The sequence below is a fragment of the Hemicordylus capensis genome, chromosome 4 (genome assembly GCF_027244095.1).
Source record: "Hemicordylus capensis ecotype Gifberg chromosome 4, rHemCap1.1.pri, whole genome shotgun sequence".
In the NCBI taxonomy this organism is placed as follows: domain Eukaryota; kingdom Metazoa; phylum Chordata; class Lepidosauria; order Squamata; family Cordylidae; genus Hemicordylus; species Hemicordylus capensis.
In genome coordinates, this window is record NC_069660.1 from 256,219,073 (window position 1) to 256,243,796 (window position 24,724).

General features: G+C 42.3%; 1 protein-coding gene across 11 annotated transcripts in view; it reads left to right on the forward strand.

The window, feature by feature from the left end:
• SNTG1 (syntrophin gamma 1) overlaps window positions 1–24,724 on the forward strand; it is a 437,703-nt gene that overhangs the window by 225,577 nt on the left and 187,402 nt on the right. For 8 of the 11 annotated variants that reach the window (XM_053247884.1, XM_053247887.1, XM_053247888.1 and 5 more), the window contains 2 exons: window positions 837–939; window positions 4,692–4,818. The exons of 1 other annotated variant lie outside the window; for it this stretch is intronic. The gene's annotated coding sequence lies outside the window, so the exon portion shown is untranslated. The remainder of the gene's footprint in view (window positions 1–836; window positions 940–4,691; window positions 4,819–24,724) is intronic. 2 more of the 11 variants (XM_053247885.1, XM_053247890.1) reach the window with 1 other exon arrangement.

Genomic DNA, 24,724 nt, shown 5'->3' on the forward strand with positions numbered 1-24,724 from the left:
AACTAGCACCATTCTCTCGGTCTGGAATATTTTATTCTTGCTATTATTAGTTGCATACATGTTAAAACATAAGAAAGTATTTAAAGATAAATGGTTGGCATTTCTCTTTCTCACAGCAAATACCGGTAGCTTTTTAGCTCTGCGTGTATACTTTATTACATTTATGCTGCAGTATGTAGGATCTCCTAAGTCATCCAACTACTGCAGTTTTTATGGTTTAGTTATTTTTAATTTGAACTTTGATATGTTTAGTTTTAACATTTCTTAGTTAAAACAACCCAAATTGGGCCCATATGAACCTTGTATCAATGAATCCCCATATCTGTTCACAGTGCACCTTAGGAAAGTCTAACTTAGACAACCTTTCCATGCTAATTGTCTTCACAACTGCCTTACTGCTGCAATAGTTCTGTTGCCATTTGAAATTAATTGCACTGTGAACTAAAAATAGAATGGGAAGTTAAACATGATGAGCATTTGGTGCAAATTCTTGCAGTGGTAGACAAGGAAGGACTGTCTGAACCTCCAAATCTGAGGCCACATTTCTATAGTCTGAACCCATCGCTTTGTGGTATTTTTGCAAAACAAGTGTAAGTAACACAGCTAATGTTTCCTAAGAAACATTCATCTACTGTACATCTCTGAAGTTTCCTCTTATATACCAATTTCCTTTAGACTAGGTATTAAATAGAAGAAATTTCAGAGATGCAGAGGAATCCGGGCCCAATGCACTAAATCAAGAGACCCTTCCTCAGGGGCAACTACGCTAGTTTCTTCAGAGGAATTTCTTAAACAGTCTTGCACACTGATAAAGTAACCACTTTTTTTGCTTCCAGACTAAACATAGATTGAACAAAAGCCACCAAACACATATGGAGAAAGGAGTTAATTCTTTGTGTTGCATTTGGTGCTGCCGCCTCATTTTACCTGTTGGAAATAGTAAGTTGTCATGGTAGATTTTCATTAATTCATTTCTCTTGTTAATCGTGCCTTCTCTTTTTAATATTCCTCTAAGAATTGCTATCACGAGTACTGCTATTTAATACTTTAAGCCTAAAATTGTGATTGGATAAAAGAATTGTCACCAAACCATCTGACAAATTGTCTCTGCAAGTAGTCAATGAACTTTATTAATGGGACATGATAGTAAAAATATTATAGGAGATGGAGGGTCCATCTAGTTTAGTATCCTGTTTCCAACAGCTCATGGCCAGATGTCTCCAGGAAGTCCACAAGCAGTACAGGAAGGCAACAGTTGTTCTCCATTATATATCCCAGCATCGGGAATTCAGAAATATAAAGCTTCTAAAAATTTGCCTATTGTGGTTGATAGCTATTTATCTGTACAGAGAGTTTCTATCTATCTATCTATCTGATTGTTACTATCTGCCATAAATTTCCCTACACTTTTGTAAAGCCATCTAAAGCAGAGGTCATTATTGCAGCCTGTGGCAGGGATTTATAAACTGTACATTGTGTGAAGCAGTACTACCTTGTATCTGTTCTGAATCTACTACTGATACATTTTGTTGAATTATCTTGAGTTCTAGAATTGTGTGAGAGAAATATTTTTCAATGCTGTCCTTAATTTTATAAACTGATCTCTAACCACCCCCATACATAATAACCAATGTACTGACTGATGCTGCGCTTGTGCAAGGCCATTGCACTAGTGCAAGGCTGCTGCACTAGCTACTTGTGCTGAGTTTGAAGCTTTCACTCCAGACTAGTGATGTGCTAGTAGTCCAACCATGTTTGTACCTGCACAACAGGTGCCAATCTTTGGCATGCCTCATCTATTTGAAAGGGAAGTTTGTGTAATACCGTAGTTTCAGAAGTCCCCGATTCTTTGTACTGTCATGTGATCTTCTTGCACTAGTGCCACCTTGCTTGTTGCATAAGTGCAGCATTAGTCAGAAGTTAGTCAGTGCTATTTAACTTATTCTAGAGATGAAGAGTAAGGAAGCCCTGTTTGAGGACAAAAACAAATTATTCAGGATGCTAAAATAGAAATCAGAATGTGAAGAACTCCAGAAGGTTCTCTTTAGAATGGCAAAAAAAGGAAACTGAAATTCATTTTAAGTGCCAAGTATCTACACTAGAGCGCACACAAACACACACACACACACACACAAAACCCACCACTACAGACAAAAAACCCAAGCAAGACATAAATATTCTGACGGCCATTAACTTTTCCTTCCTTGAACAGGCTCTGACCCTTTGTTAATTTTCCTTGCTCTCTTCTGGACCTTCCCCAGTGCTCTCTCTCTCTCTCTCTCTCTTTTTTTTTGGTGGTGGTGGTGGGTTTTTTTGTTCCATTGCAGATACGTGACACCTAAACTGAATTTCAATTCCTTTTTTTTTTTTTTTTTGGCCATTCTGCAGAGAACCTTCTGGAGTTCTTCACGTTCTGATTTGTATTTTACCATCCTGAATAATTTGTTCTTGTCTTCAAACAGGGCTTCCTTATTCTTCATCTCTAGAATAAGTTAAATAGCACTGTTCCCAATACAGTTCCTTCAAGTACCCTGTTGCTTACTTTTCTTGCCACGTTGTCTATTTCTGTTCTCTGCTTTCCTGTTCTTTAGTCAGTTATTATTCTATAAGATAAGAGGACCTCTCCTTTTATCCCCAAACTACTGTTTACTTAGGATCCTTTGCTGAAGAATTCCACCAAAAAGATTCCAAAATCATGATGAAAGCTGAAATATATAGGTCTTGAATTACCCGTATCTACATTGTCATTGACATTCAAAAAAACCCCAAAACCTCAAAAACGTTCCTGAGGCTGGACTTAACTTTGCAGAAGCAAAACTGATTTGTTCTTAGCATGACTTGTTCTCCCATATGTTTAACATTTACTTGTTAGAGAACAACATTTTACCTGAATAGACATTAAGCTCACTTTCTAGTGAATGCCTTCCAACCCTGGTGACAAATTCAATTGATCAGTCAGCTCTCAAACTTCATCATGTATATTTAGGTTCGTAGGTGTCTGCCCTTAGAACAGTGTTTCAGATGCATTTATCTTTTCTGTGTCTTCCACAGTGAAGATCAATTCTAATTCATTTAACTGCTCTGTAATCTTCCTGTCCTCTATCAGTAAGTAGTACTTCTACACAGAAATCATGGGGTGCCTGCCTCCTAGACAATTTATGTCATGCTCTGCTCCCCATTTTTCCTCGGTTAATATCATTTTTATGCACCTTAAGGATTAGAAGAGAGAAGTATGGCAGTACCCCTGCCTCCCTTCGTAGCAGAAAAGAATGCATCCTAATGCCCTGTTTAATAACATTTTAGCTGGAAGGGTCTCAAGAAGAATTCTAACTTTGCTTCATCTGGATAGTCTTGATGGGGTTCTGTGAAATGTGAACAAAAGAGAGGGGACATTAATCATAGCAACAGTTCAGCAGGCTGCATAATTTCAGTGTGAAAGTAGTAAATTGTATATAAAATGCCTTATTCTTTATTTAAACTAAAAGCTGTTTGTTTGTTTTTTTAAACGTATGGGATTGCTCTGTAGCTGAAGCCTATGTCACTGTTTAAAAAACAAAATGAAATTGTTAGAGCAGATGAGGGTGGTTTGGCAAGTGAATGCAAGTTTTTTTTTGTTTCCGGAAAACAAATTGGTCTTTTTATCTGTAGCTAATTGCTCTGATCTCTAATCCTCTATCAACATAGATAGGGAGTTTGAACAATACAAGGCATAACGCCCCCCCCCCATGTATCCTAAAGAGACAAAACATAATCTCCACCTCTCTACATTGTTCCCAGCTACATTATGGAAGGGCTTCTGAGAGACCAAACCCTCTTCCATTCTTCTCTTTCAACTCTCCTCAACACGTCTTGGATAATACCATATTCCTTCATGTCCAGTGACCCCTTTCCTCCTCCTCAAAGCAGGTCTAAAGCAGGGACAAGGACCATCGACAACACTCTCCCCTATTTGTTCACATTAGGCCCCAGGGTGTGTGTGTGTGTGTGTGTGAGACAATAATTCCCTGAATGGAAAAAAAAGTTGACCTGGACCACTTTGACTTATTGCTTCCTGGATGCTCTTTGTGCATTTTCCACCTTTGGCCAATCCTCTGTCATCTGTTTAACATTGCTCCTTTAAGCTGCTGCCGTGCAACTTACTGGGAAATGGATACTGCATAGAGTGTGGCTGGCTGGGCATCTAGATATAATGAGATGTCCTAAGAAAATTCTCAGCTTTCTTGGGGGAAAAGCAAATGTTTTATTTCTGTCCTCAAATTTTTCCTTAAAATGAACTCACAAGGGGGGAAAGCAAACATCCACTAAATTAATTATTTGCTGTACCCCTTCCTTCCCTTTCTTTACGCTTCCCTTACTGTCAGTGTATACAGATTTTAAGCCTAGAAAGCTGGGATTATTTCATATTTACTTTTGTACAGCATTTAGTTTTTTAGATGCCATAGATTAATAGCTTGATGATGACAGTTTCTAAAACTCTATTGAAAAACCTTTTTTTCTATAATTATATCTCTTAACAGAAATTTTAGACTTTGTACCTTAATGTATATTCATTCTTAAGCCAGCAGTTATGAATGTATTCAAATAATTATTCCTATAAAGGGGGAAAAATGGCCTCCTTCTAAGTTGTTTTTGTATTCTAATATGCAAAGCATCCAGGGTTTCTACTGGGGTTGTTTTTCTTATGTCAACAGATGCATCCAGTTCCTCCAGTTCTTCTTTTCAACTTGGCTATAAAGGATCAAGAAGAATCATGACTGAAAGAGTCTGTGGATGGCTACTAGCTTTGCTTTCAGCACCACTATATCAAGTCTTCAAGTGGTAAGTTGTGATTTGTCAAGACAGTACAAATTGCTGGGATGTCTCTCTGGTAAGACATACACTTCTATTACAGCAGAGTGAACTGAGGCAAAACACAGTGGATTCTGCCCAGGCATGCGTGTTTTCTGAGAGTAAAAGAAACTTGGAGCCAGTTCATAGATTCAAATCAATATAAGGAGTCTTTATTGGAGAATTCCATTCTATATAGGAAAGTGGAGAGAGAATCTCTAATCTAGCTAGCTAGCTGGATGCTGAGAGATTCTGTCTGCATCTCTGCACACATGGTGCAGAGAGAGAGAGGCGAGCATGTGTGATAGGGAGAAGAAGAAGTAAGAGAGAGAGAGGCAGGCAGGAAGTCCCTGAGAGTAGCAATCTACATATCAAAGGGATAGTGGAAGAGCAGTAGAGAGAAGGGATGACCAATGTCTTGATCCCTCTAGCCCTCTGACTCACTAATCTGTTCCCCTCTGTCATTGAGGCATGAGGCCTCGCAGAGTCCTTCACTTCCAACACAAATGATCAGAACAGCCTGTTGACTGGCTTGTTAGCCCCATTCTAGTGAAAGAAGTGTAATGTCATTTCCTGAATTTGGAGAGACAACACCCTTGATTAATAGTTAAAATGTTTGCTATTTTTGAAAAATACCAAGGCCCCATTGTCAAAGCAGAGTGAGAACTACATAATGTGCAAATGTTTAATGAAAAGCATGTAGAACATTGTTTTGTTCATGTCTGTTGTTGACAATCTGATGCTGGTATTATAAAAGCTCAGGCTCAATTCTAGGTCAAGGGCATGGTTGAAGGCACATGATGCAGCAACCTTTCAGTTGGAAGTCTACTCTGTGAAGAGCAGACAGATCTTGGGGAGGTGAGCAAGCTTTTCTAAGCATCTAGCCCTTCCCCCCTTCAAACCAAATAACAGGAGGAGGGGAGATTTTCAGGGGCTGGTTTCTCTTTAAGGGATAAGTCCTAGTCTCTCTCTCTCTGTGTGTGTTTGTAATAGTGTTTGTTGTTTGTCCCTGCAAGGGTTAGAATTTGCAAGGGTTAGGTAACTCTGGTGTTTGTTGTTTGTCCCTGCAAGGGTTAGAATTTGAAAGGGTTAGCTAACTCTGGTGTTTGTCCCTTCAAGGGTTAGAATTTGCAAGGTTTAGCTAACTCCAGTGTTTGTTGATTGTCCCTGCCTGGAGGGGGTGGAGTCAGCTAGGGCTGGGGGAGGCCCCACATTCCTTTGACTCACATCCTGTGTCAGTTGGAAGACTACTCTCTACACAAAAGGTTTAGGGCTGAGAGCATAGCGAACAGGAATATGAAACAGGGCATAGGAGTTTTGCAGGAGTTTAGCGGGAAGTGTGCGGGGGAGCCTGGAACAAGCCCCAGTGATCACAAGGAGACTGGTGGAGAAGAGAATGTAAGTACAAATCCCTTCCTCATATTCTTGGGAAAGGCTGCTTAGCCAGTAAATACCTGAACATTACAGCTGAGACCTATCCTTCTAATAAGCTGTTTCTAAATACTGTAAACAGCCAACAAAAACAGTATGAAGATAGAAGGCCAGCAGGGAAGGGGGCACTTCCCAGTGTATTGCACAGAGTGCCACATGTATGACCATGGGCAGAAGTCATGGTTGTGTGCTTGGTGCAAGGAGCTCCTGGCTCTCAGGGAGCAAGTTTGTTCCCTTGATACCAAGGTGGCGGATCTGGAGAAGCTCAGAGTGACAGAGAGGCATGTGGACGAGACATCCCACTCCAGGGCTGATAGCTCCTCTTCTGTCAGGGAGAATGAGGGTCTCGGGCAAGGAGAACATCGGTCTGAGGAAGAGGGAAATGCTCCTTTAGAAGGGACCCCTTCCATGGATGATGAGCCCATATCCTTTCGCACAGGGGATATTCGTCTGGGGGGTGGGGGCCTCCTTGTAGTGGGTGATTCAATCATTAGAGGTATAGAGTGATGGGTTTGTGACCTGCATGTTGACCGCATGGTCACTTGCCTGCCTGGTGCGAAGGTTGCGGACATCACACAGCATCTAGATAGGCTCTTAGGCAGTGCTGGGGAGGAGACAGCTGTTGCGGTGCATGTTGGCACCAAAGATGTGGGGAAATGTAGTCAGGAGGTCCTGGAAGCCAAATTTAGGCTGATAGGTAGTGTACTGAAGTCCAGGACCCCCAAGGTAGCATTCTCAGAAATGCTACCTGTTCCATGCACAGGTACAGTGAGACAGGCAGAGCTGAGGGGTTTCAATGCGTGGATGAGACGTTGGTGCCGGGAGGAGGGGTTTAGATTTGTTAGGCACTGTGATACATTTTGGGGTAAGCAAGGCCTCCAAGATGGAACCAGACTGCTGGCACTTAAAATAAAATAGGATGCAGAGCATCTTTTAAAATGACGCCTGGGGAACAGCCAAAGGGAGCTGGGCAGTATCCCGTTCGGCAAAAGCCATCCTTTAAAGTGCGAGGGTGCAAAGGATTCAGATGAAACAGAAGGGGACAGAGCAGTACCGCATAAAGAGCAGACAGGAGACTGTGCCAGCTGGTCAAAGAGTCAAAAGAAAGATAGCATACACCAGGGAAGAAATTCAGTGTATAGGTGCTTATATGCCAATGCCAGAAGCCTCCGAGCCAAAATGGGTGAGCTGGAGTGCTTGGTGGCTAATGCAGAAATAGATATAGTGGGCATAACAAAAACATGGTGGAACAGTGAGAACCAGTGGGACACTGTTATCCCTGGATATAAACGCTATAGCAAGGACAGGGAGGAGCACCTTGGAGGTGGAGTAGCACTGTATGTTAATGAAGGCATAGAATCTAACAAGCTAGAAAACCTGGGTGGACTGGAGTCCTCCACAGAAACCCTGTGGGTGACTATACAAGGCCGGAAAGGGAACGTGCTACTGGGGATGTGCTATCAACCTACTGATCAAAACGCTGACAGTGACTGGGAGTTGCAGCAGAAAATCAGGGAGGTGTCAAGGAGAGGCAGGACTGTAATCATGGGTGGCTTCAATTACCCACACATAGACTGGGTAAATTCACAGTCGGGTGATGACAAAGAGGTCAGATTTCTAGATATGCTAAATGACTGTGTCCTAGAACATTTGGTCTTGGAACCAACCAGAGAGAAGGCAACCTTGGACTTAATTCTGAGTGGTACCCAGGATCTGGTATGGGATGTAAGTGCCATCGACCCCTTAGGGTACAGTGACCATAGTGCCATCAAATTCAGCATACATGTGGGGAGAGAATCACCAAGGAAGTCTAACACAGACATTTTGAATTTCAGAAGAGGAAACTTCTCTAAAATTAGGAGTATGGTGAAAAGGAAGCTGAAAGGGGGATCTAGGAGAGTCACTTCGCTCCAGAGTGCATGGAGTTTACTCAAAACCACAGTATTAGAAGCCCAGTTAGATTGTATACCCCAAAAGAGGAAAGGTACCACTAAGTCCAGGAAGATACCAGCATGGCTAACGGGTACTGTCAAGGAAGCCATAAAAGGGAAGAAGACTTCCCTCCGAAATTGGAAGGCCTGTCCAAATGAAGAGAACAGAAAGGAACACAAACTCTGGCAAAAGAAATGCAAGGCAACAATAAGGGAGGAAAAAAGAGAGTTTGAGGAACATTTAGCTAAAAGCATCAAGGGGAATAACAAAAACTTCTTTAAATACATCAGAAGCAGGAAACCTGCCAGGGAGGCAGTTGGACCATTAGACAATGAGGGAGTGAAAGGGATTATTAAGGAGGATATGGAGGTTGCAGAGAAGCTAAATGAGTTCTTTGCGTCCGTCTTCACGGCAGAGGATACTGAGCATATACCTGTTCCTGAACCAGGCTTTTCGGGGATGGTGGCTAAAGAACTGAGCCAGATAGAAGTGATGAGAGATGATGTTCTAAACTGTCTGGAAAAACTGAAAACTAACAAATCACCAGGGCCGGATGGCATCCATCCAAGAGTCCTCAAAGAACTCAAATTTGAAATTGCCGACATCCTTGCTAAAATATATAACTTATCCCTGCAATCAGGTTCTGTACCAGAGGACTGGAGAGTAGCAAATGTAACACCAATTTTCAAGAAGGGATCCAGGGGTGATCCAGGAAATTACAGGCTGGTTAGCTTAACATCAGTTCCAGGCAAATTGATGGAAAGCACCATCAATTTACAAAGGATAAAATTATAAAGTACCTAGAAGAACAGGCCCTGCTGGGAGTGAACCAGCATGGGTTCCACGAAGGTAAATCTTGCCTGACCAACCTTTTGGAGTTCTTTGAGAGTGTCAACAAGTGTGTGGATCAAGGTGATCCAGTTGACATAGTATACCTGGATTTCCAAAAAGCTTTTGACAAATTTCCTCATCAACAACTCCTCAGGAAACTTAGCAGTCATGGGATAAGGGGACAAGTATATGTGTGAATTGCTAACTGATTGAAAGACAGGAAACAGAGGGTAGGTATAACTGGAGAGTTTTCAAAATGGAGTTAGGTAAGAAGTGGGGTCCCCCAGGGATCTGTACTGGGACCCTCATCAACAACTCCTCAGGAAACTTAGCAGTCATGGGATAAGGGGACAAGTACATGTGTGAATTGCTCACTGGTTGAAAGACAGGAAACAGAGGGTAGGTATAACTGGAGAGTTTTCACAATGGAGTTAGGTACGAAGTGGGGTCCCCCAGGGATCTGTACTGGGACCGGTGTTTTTTTAATTTATTCATATATGATCTAGAAGCAGGGGTAAGCAGCGAGGTGGCCAAATTTGCAGATGATACCAAATTCTTTCGGGTAGTGAAATCCATAACTGATTGTGAAGAGCTCCAAAAGGATCTCTCCAAACTGGGTGAGTGGGCGACAAAGTGGCAAATGCAGTTCAGTGTTGGCAAGTGTAAACTGATGCACATTGGAACGAAGAACCCCAACTGCAAGTATATGCTGATGGGATCTGAGCTGTTGGTGACTGACCAGGAGAGCGATCTTGTGGTCATGGTGGACAGCTCGTTGAAATTGTCGACTCAATATGCGGCAGCTGTAAAAAAAAAAAAAAAGGCCAATTCCATGCTAGGGATCATTAGGAAGTGGACTGAAAATAACACTGCTAATATTACAATGCCCTTATACAAAACTATGGTGCGGCCACACCTGGAGTACTGCGTACAGTTCTGGTCACCACATCTAAAAAAGGACATTGTAGAACTGGAAAAGGTGCAGAAGAGGGCAACCAAGATGATCAGGGGCCTAGAGCACCTTTCTTATGATGCAAGGCTACAACACCGGGGCTATTTAGTTTAGAAAAAAGATGACTGCGGGGAGACATGATAGAGATCTATAAAATCATGCATGGTGTGGAGAAAGTGGATAGAGAGAAATTCTTCTCCCTCTCCCATAACTCTTGAACCAGGGGTCACCCCATGAAATTGATTGCCAGGAAATCTAGGACCAGCAAACGGAAGTACTTTTTCACACAACGCATAATCAACTTGTGGAATTCTCTGCAACGAGATGTGGTGACAGCCAACAACCTGGATGGCTTTAAGAGGGGTTTGGATAACTTCATGGAGGAGAGGTCTATTGACGGCTACCAGTCGGAGGGCTGTAGGCCATCTCCAGCCTCGGGGGTGTGGTGCCTCTGGGTACCAGTTGAGGGGGAGTAACAGCAGAAGAGAGGGCATGCCCTCAACTCCTGCCTGTGGCTTCTAGCAGCATCTGGTGGGCCACTGTGTGAAACGGGATGCTGGACTAGATGGGCCTTGGGCTTGATCCAGCAGGGCTGTTCTTATGTAACCTTGCTGAAGCTCAGAGGATTTGGCTTGCTCAGTGCCTGGCTGGAAGATGCTAGCTTAGTGCCTTGCTCGAAGATGCCTGAGAACCCTGTGTATACCGCCTTGGGTCCCATGGCTGAAGAAAGGCTGGATAGAAATGTTATGCAATAAATAAATAAAAATATAGATAAAATGATTTTGAAAGTTATCTTAAAGTTGTGGATATGCAGAAAGGAATTGTTAGTCATTACTACTGATGACATATATGCTGTCTAATAAGTACTTGTAACATATACACAAGTACAATCCACACTGGATGTGTGGTTACAACAGATGTGCTTGGTGGGGGAAGAATACTATTTTCCTAGTGGCAAAAATTGGAGTGGGAAGGAAATGTGACATCCCCCAACAGAAGTATTCCAGTGATTCCCAACAGAAGTTCTCTGGTTAAGGAATGTGCAATATTCTTCACAGCAAATGAGTAACAACTGCCTGTTGGTTGTATTGGTAAAGATTGGATAGAATGATCTGTTGCTACTGCTATTTTGGGTGTGGGTTTGCTTTTAAATGTTGATTTTTATTCTGTGTCTTGGATGATATATTTTATTGACAGTCATCCTGACTAACAAAATGTGCACACTTCAAGGGACCTCTTGGAAGTGCACGTAGTGGGAAAGGGGGAGTTGCACAGGTGCTCCCATTGCACCCCTGCAGTCCCTTGAAGCATGTGTGCTTTGTTAGGGGTGTCAGCCAATGTTTTAATTTTGATGAAAAACACTTCGAAAGTATTCCTAGTAAAAGGTGGCATATGTGTTGGAAATAAATAAGTCACTTTTTAATCTCTTTACTCCTTCCCTTATGAGCTGCTGTACTCCCTTGGTTTCCCAGTACTGAGCAGCCTTTCTCCAGCTTTCCTGTCTTGCTGTAACCCTCACAGAAGCTAGTGTTTGTCATAGTGCAAATAGCTGCCCAGTTTTTAAAGTCAGGTTCACAAGGCAGAATAGAAAAGAAGAGGTTAACTCGGTACAGTCCTTCCACATTTCAAGACATAAATTAAATACAAGCCCCCCCTTTTTTTAGCATTAGCCCCTTCTTTTCACACATTTAGTGGGAAAGTGCTTCTAACCGACAAAGATAAAATGGTAGATTCTTTTACATTCATTATTATTATTTATTAAAGCACCTAAGATATACTCAGTCCTGTACAGAAATAAAATGAATACATCACTACTTGCAGGGTTACAATAAAACCGGGTGGGGGGGATGGGGCTAGAAAGAAGCAAGAGAGAGAACTTGTGCTTGTTGGGTGAAACTGAAAGGAAACTACTGGTTTTCTGCAGAATTTGAAACTATCGATCTATTATGTTTATGTACTGGCTGACAGATATGTTTAAGAGAATATTTTCTTTTCAATGAGCCCTACTGCCCATTGAGACCATCTGGAGACATTCGTCTGCAATTGCCACTGACTCGGCTGGTGGCTACACAGGGACGGGCCTTCTCTGTTGCCACCCCCAGACTCTGGAATGAGCTCCCTGCTGAAATAAGAGCCTGCCCATCCCTGACAGCTTTTTAAAAGTCTCTAAAGCCTGCAGGAGAGAGAAGAGGAGGAACAATGTCTGCTCCTAGGCAGATCCCAGGGTGAGGAAATGGGTGCCTGCCAGTTTGCTTCTCTTTTTGCCCCCCTGTTTGCTATCTGCCCTCCAAGACTGGCTGCTATGCTGAGGTGAGGATTTGCAGGACTGGGGCCTAGGGGGTGACTTGGCAGGTTCCTGGTTCCCATCTGCCAGAGCTTGCTGTTCAGGGCTATTTAGGGTACAGCTAGTGGCGACGGGCCCACCACTGGCGGGGTCACCACCAAAGTGGGTTGCCCCTTTGGAGTACCCACTTTGGGGGACAGCGAGGGCGAGGGCCAGACCTCCTGGCCCAGGTATTTGTATGCTTCTGTTTTAATTAGTCCTGGGTGAGATTGTTTTAGATTGTGCCTGGGCTTACCTGGAGATAGGGAGATGGCGGCATGTCCACTGACTCTGGGGCGGCCATTCCAGTGGTGGTGGGGAACAAAAGAAGTAATGTTGGCAGGTCAGCAGACCATTATAGGGGAAGGGGACATGGAAATCTAATAGCTGTTTCCCCACCCACCATCCTTATTTATTTATTTATTTATTTATTTATTTATTTATTTATTTATTTATTTATTTATTTATTATTCCTCTGTGTAAACCGCCCTGAGCCATTTTTGGAAAGGCAGTATATCAATCACTCAATCAATCAATCACTCAATCAATCACCCTTGGAAACTCACCTTGCTCCTCTGTAATGCCAGGTCAGTCCAGAACAAATCAGAAACCATCCATGATTTGATTCTGGATGAAGGCGCTGACCTGGTATGTACTACAGAGACCTGGTTGGAGGAGGCTGGTGGCCCGGTCTGGTCCCAGCTTCTCACTCCAGGGTACTCTGTTGAGGAGTGAGTGAGGGACCATGGGCGGGGAGGTGGAGTGGCTGTGGTCTATAAGAATAATATCCCTCTTACCAGGATCCCTGTTAGAGTGTCTGACCATATCGAATGTGTGTACTTACGTTTGGGGACCAGGGATAGACTGGGACTAATGTTAATGTACCGATTGCCCCACTGCCCGATGGAGTCCCTAACTGAGCGGATGGGCTTGGGCTTGGTGTTGGAGTCCCGCAGTCTTGTGGTGCTGGAGGACTTCAATGTTCATTTCGGGACCAATTTGTTCAGGACAGCTCAGGAATTAATAGTGGCCATGACAACTATTGGCCTATCCCAAGCGGTCTTGGGACTGACACACATTGCAGGTCACATGCTTGATCTATTATTTCACTCTGAACAGGGTGGTATTCCATGGGTGGGGACTCCTGTGATTTCCCTATTGTCATGGACGGACCACCTTCTGGTTAAGGTTGGACTCACAGTCACTTCCCACCTTCACAGGGGCGAGGGACCTATTAGGATGGTCCGCCAGAGAAGATTATTGGATCCAATAGGATTTCAAAAAGCCTTGGAGGGATTTAGTGTTGGCTCTGCCGGCAATCCTGTTTATTCCTTGGTGGAAAACTGGAACAACAAACTCACCAGGGCAGTAGACATCATCGCTCCTAAGCATCTTCTCCAGCTTGCTTCAAAATTGACCCCTTGGTATATGGAAGAACTACGGGGGCTGAAGCAGCAAGGGAGATGACTGGAGCGCAAGTGAAGAAAGGCTCAACTCGAATCCGACAGATTACAACATAGAGCTCATTTGAAGATCTTTCCTCAGGTGATACATGCAGCAAAGAAGTGGTTCTTTTTTTGGCCGTATTGCATCTGAAAACCGGCAGAGCTGTTTAGGGATGTGAGATGTCTAGTATGTGCCCCTCCTCCCTTGAATCAGAACCTGGATCCATTGATTACCTGTTGTGACATGTTTAATGAATTATTTGTGGGGGAAATCTCTCGTATTCAGGCCAACTTAGATTCCATCTCTACAATTACTTCAGTGTCTGATGTGGAGGTGTCCAGCGACTCCTCTTGTGTGGTTAAGTTGGATCAGTTCCAGTTTGTGACTCCTGAGTATGTGGACAAGCTGACTGGAATGGTGCGACCTACCACCTGGTCTCTTGACCCTTGCCCGACATAGCTTATACTATTTGGCGGGGGGGGGGCGGTTGTAGAAGGCCTGGTGGAGATCATAAATGCATCTCTGAGGGAAGACAGGATGCCTCCATGTCTTAACGACGCAATTATTAGACATCTTCTGAAGAAGTCTACCTTGAATCCCTCAGAGTTGAGCAACTACTGGCCTGTTTCCAACCTTCCATGGCTGGGCACGGTGACTGAGAAGGTGGTGGCCTCTCAGCTCCAGACAGTTTTGGAAGACACTATTTATCTAGACCCATTTCAAACTGGCTTTCAGGTAGGCTGTGGGTTGGAGACTGCCTTGGTCGACCTGCTGGATGATCTCCAATTGGGAATTGACAGAGGAAGTGTGACTCTGTTGGTCCTTTTGGATCTCTTGGCAGCTTTTGATACTATCGAGCATAGTATCCTTCTGGAGCAACTGAGGGGATTGGGAGTGGGAGGCACTGCTTTGCGGTGGTTCCACTCCTACCTCTCGGGCAGGTTCCAGATAGTGTCAATTGGAGACTGTTGTGCTTCAAAATCTGAACTTTTGTACGGTGTCCCTCAGGGCTTCGTATTTTCTCCAATGTTGTTTAACATCTACATGAAAACGGTGGGAAAGATGATCAGGAGATTTGGTGCAGGGTGCTATCAGTATGCTGATGACACCCACATCTGCTGCTCCATGTCAAAAACATTGGGAAGGGGGCATAACCTCCTTAAATGCCTGCCTGGAGGCAGTAATGGGCTGGATGAGAGATAACAATCTGAGACTGAATCCAGATAAGACGGAGGTCAAAACTCAGGAGATGGTTTTGATCTGCCTGTTCTGGATGGGGTCTCACTTCTCCGGAAGGAACAAGTATGCAGTCTTGGGGTGCTTCTGGATCTTAGCCTCTCCCTGGTGTCCCAAGTTGAGGCAATGGCCAGGAGTGCCTTCTATCAGCTTCGGCTGCTACGCCAGCTGAGTCTGTTTCTTGAGATAAACAACCTCAGAACACTGGTACATATTTATTTATTATTTATTATTTACTATTAAAACTTTTATACTGCCCTTCCAAATGGCTGAGGGCGGTTTACATTAAAACACCATTTAAATCAGTTAATAATTAAAACAAAAATTATAAAGCATAAAACAATGATTAACAATTAAAACATCATAACAGCAATTAAATAATCAGAACAATTTAAAAACAAGTTTTAAAAAGCTGAGAAAGCCTGGTTGAAGGGATGTGTTTTCAGAAGTTTTTGAAAAATTGCCAGAGTTGGGGAGGCTCGTATCCCAGCAGGGAGCTCATTCCACAATCTCGGGGCAGCAGCCGAGAAGGCCCGTCTCTGTGCAACCACCAAACGAGTTGGCGGCAACTGGAAATGGACCTCCTCAAGTGACCTCAATGGGCGGTGGGGCTCATAGCGAAGAAGACACACATATCCAGGGCCTAAGCCGTTTAGGGCTTTATAAGTTATAACTAGCACTTTATATTTTGCCAGGAAACCTATTGGCAGCCAGTGTAGCTCCATCAACAGAAGAGTCATGTGGTCTCTCCGAGATGACCCAGAGACCAACCTGGCTGCCGCATTCTGAACCAACTGAAGTTTCCAGACGAAGTACAAAGGCAGCCTCACATAGAGCACATTACAGAAGTCATATGCTGGTAACCTCCAGACTTGATTACTGCAATGCGCTCTATGTGGGGCTGCCCTTGTGTGTAGTTCGGGAACTACAGCTGGTTCAGAATGCATCAGCCAGGTTGGTCTCTGGGTCATCTCGGAGAGACCATATTACTCCCATATTGAAAGATCTACACTGGCTGCCGATAAGTTTCCAGGCAAAATACAAAGTGCTGGTTATAACTTATAAAGCCCTAAACGGCTTGGCCCCTGGGTATTTAAGAGAACGTTTTCTTCATTATGAACCCCACCACCCATTGAGATCATCAGGAGAGGCCCGTCTGCAGTTGCCACCTGCTCGTTTGGTGGCTACTCAGGGATGGACCTTCTCTGCTGCTGCCCCATAGCTTTGGAACACACTCCCTGCTGAAATAAGAGCCTCCCCATCTCTGACAACTTTTAAAAAATCTTTTAAAATGTACCTGTTCACCCAGGCTTTTAGTTAAATGTTGTTTTAACATCATTTTAAAATGTTGTTTTGACATTTAAAATGTTGTAATGTTTTAATGTTTACTATATCATTTATTTTGTTTTAACTACTGTTTTAAGGGGGTTTTTGGCATTTATTTTAACTAATGTTTTAATTGTGTTGTTGTTTGCTTGTTGTAAACCACCCAGAGATGTGAGTTTTGGGTGGTATAGAAGTGTGTAATAAAATAAAATAAAATAAAGACTTACTTTTTTCACCCAAGCTTTTTAACTGGACTGTGGTTTTAAATTGTTTTAAGGACTTCATTTTTAATCTGTTGCTGTAAACCACCCAGAGACTGAAGTTTTGGACAGTATAAAAATTTGAAAAATAAAATAAAATATAATATACACCTCTAGGCAGTGTACACAATCTTGCAATATAATGTCATGTTCTTTACTCCATTAATATTTTGTCACTTTGTGCTCTTATGTAAACTGTAGCATCTTTGCTGTATAATTTTTGTATATTCTAGCATTCTCTTTTGCAACAGATGCCATTAACACTGTAATGACAGTAAATTTAATCATTTTCCTGGGCTACACAAACGTCAGCAACTAAAAATAGACTTGTAAGGTTATTGTGTGTAGTGGTTTGTTTTAGGGTGGGTTTTTTAAAGACTTGGTTATTCCTAGCCCAGTTTACTGATTTAATCAATCTCTTTATGACAGGCTTTTTTGATCTGCAAGGCTGACAGTTTTATAATGATAGTCCATATATGTCCTCTGGTCTCATGTTTGATCTTTTCCTCTGATGCATATTTTGACATTTGTAACCTGAATTGAATTTTGCTTTGTTTCTGGCACTAACATACAGCATTATCATTTGATGGACACCACTGTTGCTTGTTCTTCTGTATAATGTACCCTTTGACATTTGCCCTTATTGTGTTTGACAACAAATGCTTTAAGGAATAGAAATGGATATTCTCTCCTTTAAACTGCATCTCTGCGGCCTATTTCTATCCATCATGTCAGCAGAAATCAAATTTGACAACCCACATACTTTTGCAACATGAATCCACATCTAACATAAGGCATAGGCCTTCAGGTCCACAACAAATAGAGTACTAAACTAAGATGTGCTAGAGAAGAATTGGAAATGTGTAGATGATACTTTGATTTTGCTTCCTAAGATTATTTCACTTCATAATGGTGAGAATGAAAAAAATGTTCTTATTTATTTTAATTATGATTGGATATCCTTTTAAGTTACCTTATGCTATGTAATCTGGTTTGAGAACATTTTTTGTTGTTGAAAAGTATATATAAATATTTATTGGTGGTGGTGATTATCCAAGACTTATACTAATCAGGTTCAGTGCTGTAACAATATTCTGATAACCTTCCCTGTACACACTTCAGCTACATGCCAGAATGATTAGGCATGACAAGGTCACACCAATCTAGAACATTCACAAATATGTTTTGTTGATAACAAGGAGGAGGGAATCAAAAATAGCAGGGAAATTCATAATGAAACAAAAAAGACAAAATATGTCTAACCAGGGGCAGCATCAGGGACCAAAGTTGGGCACTGTCCTGAGTACCTACTGCTAACCCCTATGCTCCAGGGCCCATATAGGGTGCCAGAAGGTCTCACATTGCTGCCTTCTCCCACCTGTCTTCCCATTTTCAGACTTCTAAAAAATTGACAAGATGGGGAAAACTGTCATTGAGTCCCTTAGCAGCAGCATCAGTTTCTTTTCCTCTCCTCCATGGTAAATAGGAGGATGTGGTGACAATGGCTCTTCCATCACTCCCCCTTGGAGGGTGGGAGAAAGAAGAGCTGCTACTGTGATCATATTATCCCAGTTCACCAAGAGGCAGGAAGAGGAGCCTCCTTATTGGGCAGTGCCTCAGAAACGAAACCTCTGCTTCCCTAGGGTCCTGTAAAATGAAATTTGGGGTACCTACAAAAATAAGTTCAGACCATAAACATGACTGTTCCACAGAGGAGGGGGTCCATTGAGACTCATCTGCCAAGGACCCCTACGCAAGTCTGGGCCTGCTTTCAGCTTTGTCTGCTAGCTCTATATTGGTGAATGTGCTGTGGTAGTACCTTGTTTTCCCGAAAGTAAGCCCTACCCCAAAAGTAAGACCTATCAGTAATTTCTGATGTACCGCTAATTGCCCTAGTGCATTTTGGGGGGCTAAAATTAATATAAGACACTGTCTTATTTTTGGGGAAACACGGTACTACAACATAAGTCTGCTAAACTAAGAAATGAACACTTGCATCTTCTCATGGCAGGTGGACAGAGATTCTTCCAGGAGAGATGGTGTGAACTGATTTTCTTAGGTACCTCAAGTTTCATTTTACAGGATCCTAGGGAAGTAGAGGTTTCGTTTCTGAGGCACTGCCCAATAAGGAGAGGAGAGGCAGTCTTGTGGGAGCAAGCATGAATTGTCCCCTTTGCTAAGCAGGGTCCATCCCGGTTTACATTTGAATGGGGAACTACATGTGTGAGCACGGTAAGATATTCCCCTCAAGGGATGGGGCTGTTCTGGGAAGAGCACCTGCATGCTTGCATGCAGAAGGTAGGGATGTGCACAGAATCAGTTCAGCACTCCCTTTCTGGTGTGCCAAACTAGTTCGGTCCGCCAGCGTCCGAACTGGTTCAAAGGGCAGGGGGTAGCTTTAAGGGAAAGGGAAAGTGCTGCCTCCCTGTCAGCTCCCACCCCCTGATTTTTCCCCACTGGCACCCTCTAAAAGAGTGGGCACACTAGGCTGCAGCGTTCCTGCTTGCAGCCCCAATCAGCGTTGCCACGCTCATGGCCGACGCGCACGCGTGTTGGCCATGAGCATAGCAATGCTGATCAGGGCTACAAGCAGGAACGCTGCAGCCCAGCGTGCCTACTCTTTTGGAGGGCGCTGGCATGGGAAAAGTGCCATGGTGCAAGCTGACAGGGAGGCAGCGCCTTCCCTTTCCCTTAAAGCTACCCCCGGCAATCCTGGGAGTGCACGAACTCTATAGCAGAAGGTTCCAAGATCTCTCCCTGGCATCTCCAAGATATGGCTGAGAGAGACTCCTGCCTGTAACCTAGGAGGATCTAGCCACTGCCAGTCTGGGTAGACAATAATGAGTTAGATGGACCAATGGTTTGACTTATTGGAAGGCAGCTTTCTATGTTCCTATATTCCTAAGCTTCAAGATAGATGACCAAACTGCTTATTTAGGACTAACAAATATTAAATTGATCCCTCCAGTCAGGCAGCCATGACAATACTTCATCTGAAGCTAGAATTACTCTTCACATGTTAATAATGCTTACAAAGGGATTCTACTGCTGCAATTCCTTCTAAAATTAAAGCATCTGGACTTGCAAAGTTTCATCATGTCCAAGATAGGGATGGGCCATTAAAGAAGGGAGTGGTAAATGCTTTTGCAGGGAATTTGCATTTGCATTGGACAACCACCTCCCTAAGAAAAATAGTACACTGTAACAAAAAGAGAGAGTAAACTTGGTTTTGAGCCATAGAACTGTGAATGGTGCTTCATGTATAGAATGAGGCTTTTCTGTCCCATTCGTCATTCTTCAGCTACCAGCGTGCTTTGAAAAGCATGATATGTGCTGATGAAGGAGGAATAAGGAAATATGCTGCATGAGAGAAGTGCCATTTCACTTGCTTAATTCCTCTGTGGGATCAACCCCATTGATTTTAAGTCCACATTTCCTAGGTCTATTATAACTGAGCATGTTTACATCATGTATGTGACTCTGTCAGTTTGCCCTTGTGGATCAGAGTTAGATTTATAGATATCAAAAATGGATAAAGGAAGGGCTTTTTCATCACATTGCACATGCTATGTTATCATTAACGGTGTTGAATTGGCAAGTGTAGTTGAATAGTTAGAATGTTGGATTGGGACTGGGGAGACCGGAGTTCAAATACCCATTAAGCCATTAAACTCACTGGCTAGCCCTGGGCCACTTTATCGCTCAGCCTAACCTCCCTCACAGGGTTGTTGTGAAGATAAATACAAGCATCTACCCCACTCTGGGTTCCTTGGAGGAAGAGTGGGATAAAAATGTAATAAATAAAATAAAATTAAGCAGAATAACAACTTTAGCTATATTTATTTTGATCCTGACATGACAAATATGAAGATTCTATTATACTTTATTAATATGACCCATAGATAAAGATGTCAGGCCACTGTATTGAATTAAGAATGGAAAGTAAATATTAATCTTGTTTTAGCTGATCTGAATATACATATATTTAACATCTAAAAATTTATCTACTAGTTACAACTCAATTCTTTTGAAGCACGATTTTCATTAAGAGCTGGACAGTTCATTAGAAAGCTTCTCCGTTTACTTTTAATAGCCACAGGATCTTTTAATTACAGTAATTGTCTCTGAATTAAAGAACTCTCATACAGGGCTCTGTATCAGTTTTTTTCCCCACACGGGGTTCTGTATCCTTAGATTTTCTGTTCATTGGAATTAATTTTTCTATGAATTCTATACCGAGAGCACTTCCGTCCTAGACTAGTGTAATGCTCTTGTGCTAGTACAAGTATGTAGTGTTGTACAAGGAAAAGAATATTTGTTTCACACTAGTTCTTGTGCTACCAAAGAATGTTGGTCCATTTCACAACAGTTTTATGACACATTGTGCAATCTGTTGTGCAACCTTGTATGTGTTTTGGAGAACATCTTGCCCACATCACAGAAAACCACAACTTTGTGTAGTTCCAAGGGCTTAAATGCACACAACATTTCTTGTTGTACTAAGGCAACAATAGTCTGGATAACGTCTCTTACTTCCATATGGATTTTAAAGTTCAGACTAAATGTATTTATCATTTAATTTATTTTTATACCACTTTTACAATTGAAATTCTCACACACCAGTAAATGCAAAATAAAAAGACAATGACAAACTAAAAATGAGAACTACAAAATTTAAAAGATCAATATGAAGATTCTACTATACTTCAGTGCCAATATGGGGCCCTAATGTATGTTCTTAGCTGGGGAATTCTGCAGTTGTGGCTTCACTTCTGAAGCCACAGTCTTTCACGTCTTTCCTGTGTTACCCATGAATTAATCTGAGTAAAAGCATGTCTAGGTACACTCATAGATGCCAAGATCAGGATTATAAAGTGCATTGTGATTTATATGGACACCCCCAGTTTGATAAATCTGACCTCCCTAATGAGCAGCGAATTGTGGTGTCATGCCACAGTTGCTGTACCAGCATCCTATTTTTGGTGAGCGAGGCAGAACCATTCACCTGCAATTTGTTTGGGATAGGAGCAATTTTCAGTACAAAAATCAGATACAGGGCTACACAGACAAGAGCATCCCTGGGCTTTTCAAGACCCTGGAAATGCTAGAGTAGAGGTAATTTTCTGATCTTCTCCCACATGTTGCAGCTGTAACAAAAGATGAACCTTTATGAAGACATGCTGGATGCCACTACTGCAATGCTAGCACCCTTTCACTCCAGGAATGGAAGGCCCAAGCTGTTTTATGGTTCTAGCAACAGCTGTATTAATCATATGTAGAGGTTGTGGGCGGAATTCATGGCAGAGGCAAGACATGAACTAGGGACTTGTAGTTCACAGATCAGTCTCTCATCCACTAGACCAGGGTTTCCCACCCTTTTTTAAAAAAGTGTACTGCAAACCTTCAGCTCATAGAGGGGTGTGTGTGTGTGTATGCATCTATACATAAAAACACAAATTTAAATGTTAACAGTTAGGGAGATAGGCTACTACAGTCACTGGCTCACATCCACACTAAGTTACGCATAATTAGACTTACTGAAATTAATGAGACAAGTAAACTTAATAGTGATAACTTGTCCCTGAATGGTTTGAGTCCAGGGTACTTAAGAAAGTGCCTCCTTTGTCATGAACCCTGCTGCCTATTAAGATCATCTGGGAAGGTCCAGTTATGGCTGCCGCCAGCTTGTCTGCCAGTGACACAGGCCTCGGCTTTCCCTGTGGCTTCTACAAGGCTTTGGAATGTACTCCCTGTCAAAATAAATACTTCTCAATTGTTTCAATAGTTTCAATCCTGTTCTTCTGGTTGTTTTTTAAAAAGACCCTTAAGGCTCACCTATTTTTTAAGGCTTTTAGTGAAAACTAATTTCAAATTGTTTTTATTCTGTGAAAGTGTTTTAATTTTTTATATTCTGTTTTGTTGTGTTGTGGATTATGTACACTGCCGAGAGAGACAGAGAGAGAGAGAGAGAGAGAGAGAGAGAGAGAGAGAGATCAGGTGGTATAGAAATACGTTACATAAATGAATAAAGGGGGTAATCAGTGCTAATTTTCTGAAACCTAACAGCCAAGCTGAGGAAAGGGGTACACTGAACTTCAGCATGTTGTCAGCCAAACAGAAGCAGATTAGGGTCTTCACCCTCCTCCTCCTTCATCCCTCCCTTTCTGCAGTGGACACATCACTGAGGGCACGTTGCCTTCAAACTGATGATCCTCAGATGGGAAACAAGTAGTGCACCTGCAGCATGGGGAAACAGGAGGGCTCTGAGTACCCCCTGGTAGCTCTTTGAGTTCCCTTAGTGGTGCTAGTACCCCATGTTGGGAGCCCTTGCACTAGACTCAAGAAGCACAAGAAATATATGAAGGAAGCTATAATATTCTGAATGGATGTATGACACAAGGATGGTGATATAATGTGTATGTTTTACCACCGGAAAAGAATTTCCTTTACGATTATTTTTCTTTAGCTAATGACACGGTGGAACATGAAATATACCCTTATATTACTCCATTGCTATTTTAAAGGCATCGCAATTTTGTTACTCTTGCTTGTCATATTCAAATACATTATCATTAAATTAATTTTTAAATTGGTACCTTTCAGATCAAAAGAATATGATCTTATTTATTATAGGTGCAGCAGAAGGTAGCTCACTTGATCTCTGTGTTATCTTAAATTAAGTAGAATGGCTTGGTCACTGAGGGCTTCTGTTGCCTTACTATTAGAATGTAACCACTGATTTCCCTTTAGAATAAGAATGCTTTAATCATCTGTTAAAAAATACCCCCCCGTATTGAATAAATGCTTGCTTTATCAAGGGGGTGTCAGGCTTAATATCAGGCTTTATTTCCAAGGCGTCCGTCATGTGGTGTGCTGTGCTTGTCTATGCGATCTGAGATAAATAAAATAAATTTGTTACTCTTGTACTTTTGGAGTCCCTGTCCGAAGATAGGAAGAGAATGAGAGCATTCATTAAGCCTTAGCTTAGAATTTCCAGCCCCATTTCCAAAGAATTAGAGCTGCAGGTATTTGCATTCTCACACAACTACTGGCAATATTTTCCTAAAGAAGTGTCCTCAGCTGGAACTGTGATTGCAGAACCAGCTTCTGTGCAGGTGTTAAAAAGCTAACAAAAAGACTTTCTGGAACAAGAAAATTTGTACATGAGACTTACAGATAACTTGTAAATTCTTGAATAAATTACATAGAAGTTGTGTATATGTGTGTGTGTGTGTGTGTATAAAACTTTTTATACTGCCCAAGACATACATTTCTGGGCAGTTTACAGCAAAACTAAATAAATGACAACAGGAAAGTTAAAACATTAGTTAAAACAAATAGACACCAGAAAAATTGAAACATTAGTTCAAAATAAATAACAGCAGAAAAAGTTAATACACTACAGTTTTAAGTTTTAAAACAATACTTTAAAACAATGTTAAAACTATTAAAACAGTTTTTAATTAACAGTCTGGGTGAACAGATGTGTCTTTAAAGATTTTTAAAAAGTTGTCAGAGATAGGGAGGCTCTTATTTCAGCAGGGAGAGCATTCCAAAACTTTGGGGCAGCAGTAGAGAAGGCCCATTCCTGAGTAGCCACCACACAAGCCAGTGGCAACTGCAGATTGTCCTCTCCTAATTATCTCAATGGGTGGTGGGGTTCATGACAAAGAAGATGTTCTCTTAAATACCCAGGGCCCAAGCTGTTTAGGGCTTCATAGGTTATAACCAGCACCTTGTATTTTGCCCCAAAACATATCAGCAACCATTGTAGCTCCTACAATACGGAGTTATATGGTCTCTCCTAGATGACCCAGAAACCAACCTGGCTGCCGCATTCTGTACCAACTGTAGTTTCCAGACTACATACGAAGGCAGCCCCACTTACAGCACTTTGCAATAATCCAGTCTGGAGGTTACCAGCATATGTACCAGTGTTCTGCAGTTGTTTTTCTCAAGAAATGGATGCAGCTGGTGTATCAGTGAAAGCTGATAGATGACACCTTTGGCTACTGCCTTGACCTGGGACAACAGGAAGAGGCTTGGATCCAGAAGCACCCCCAGACTGCGGAAGTGTGACCCCATCCAGAACAGGCAGATCAAACTCATCTCCCGAGTTTCGCCCCCGCACAATGTGTACCTCTGTCTTACCTGGATTTA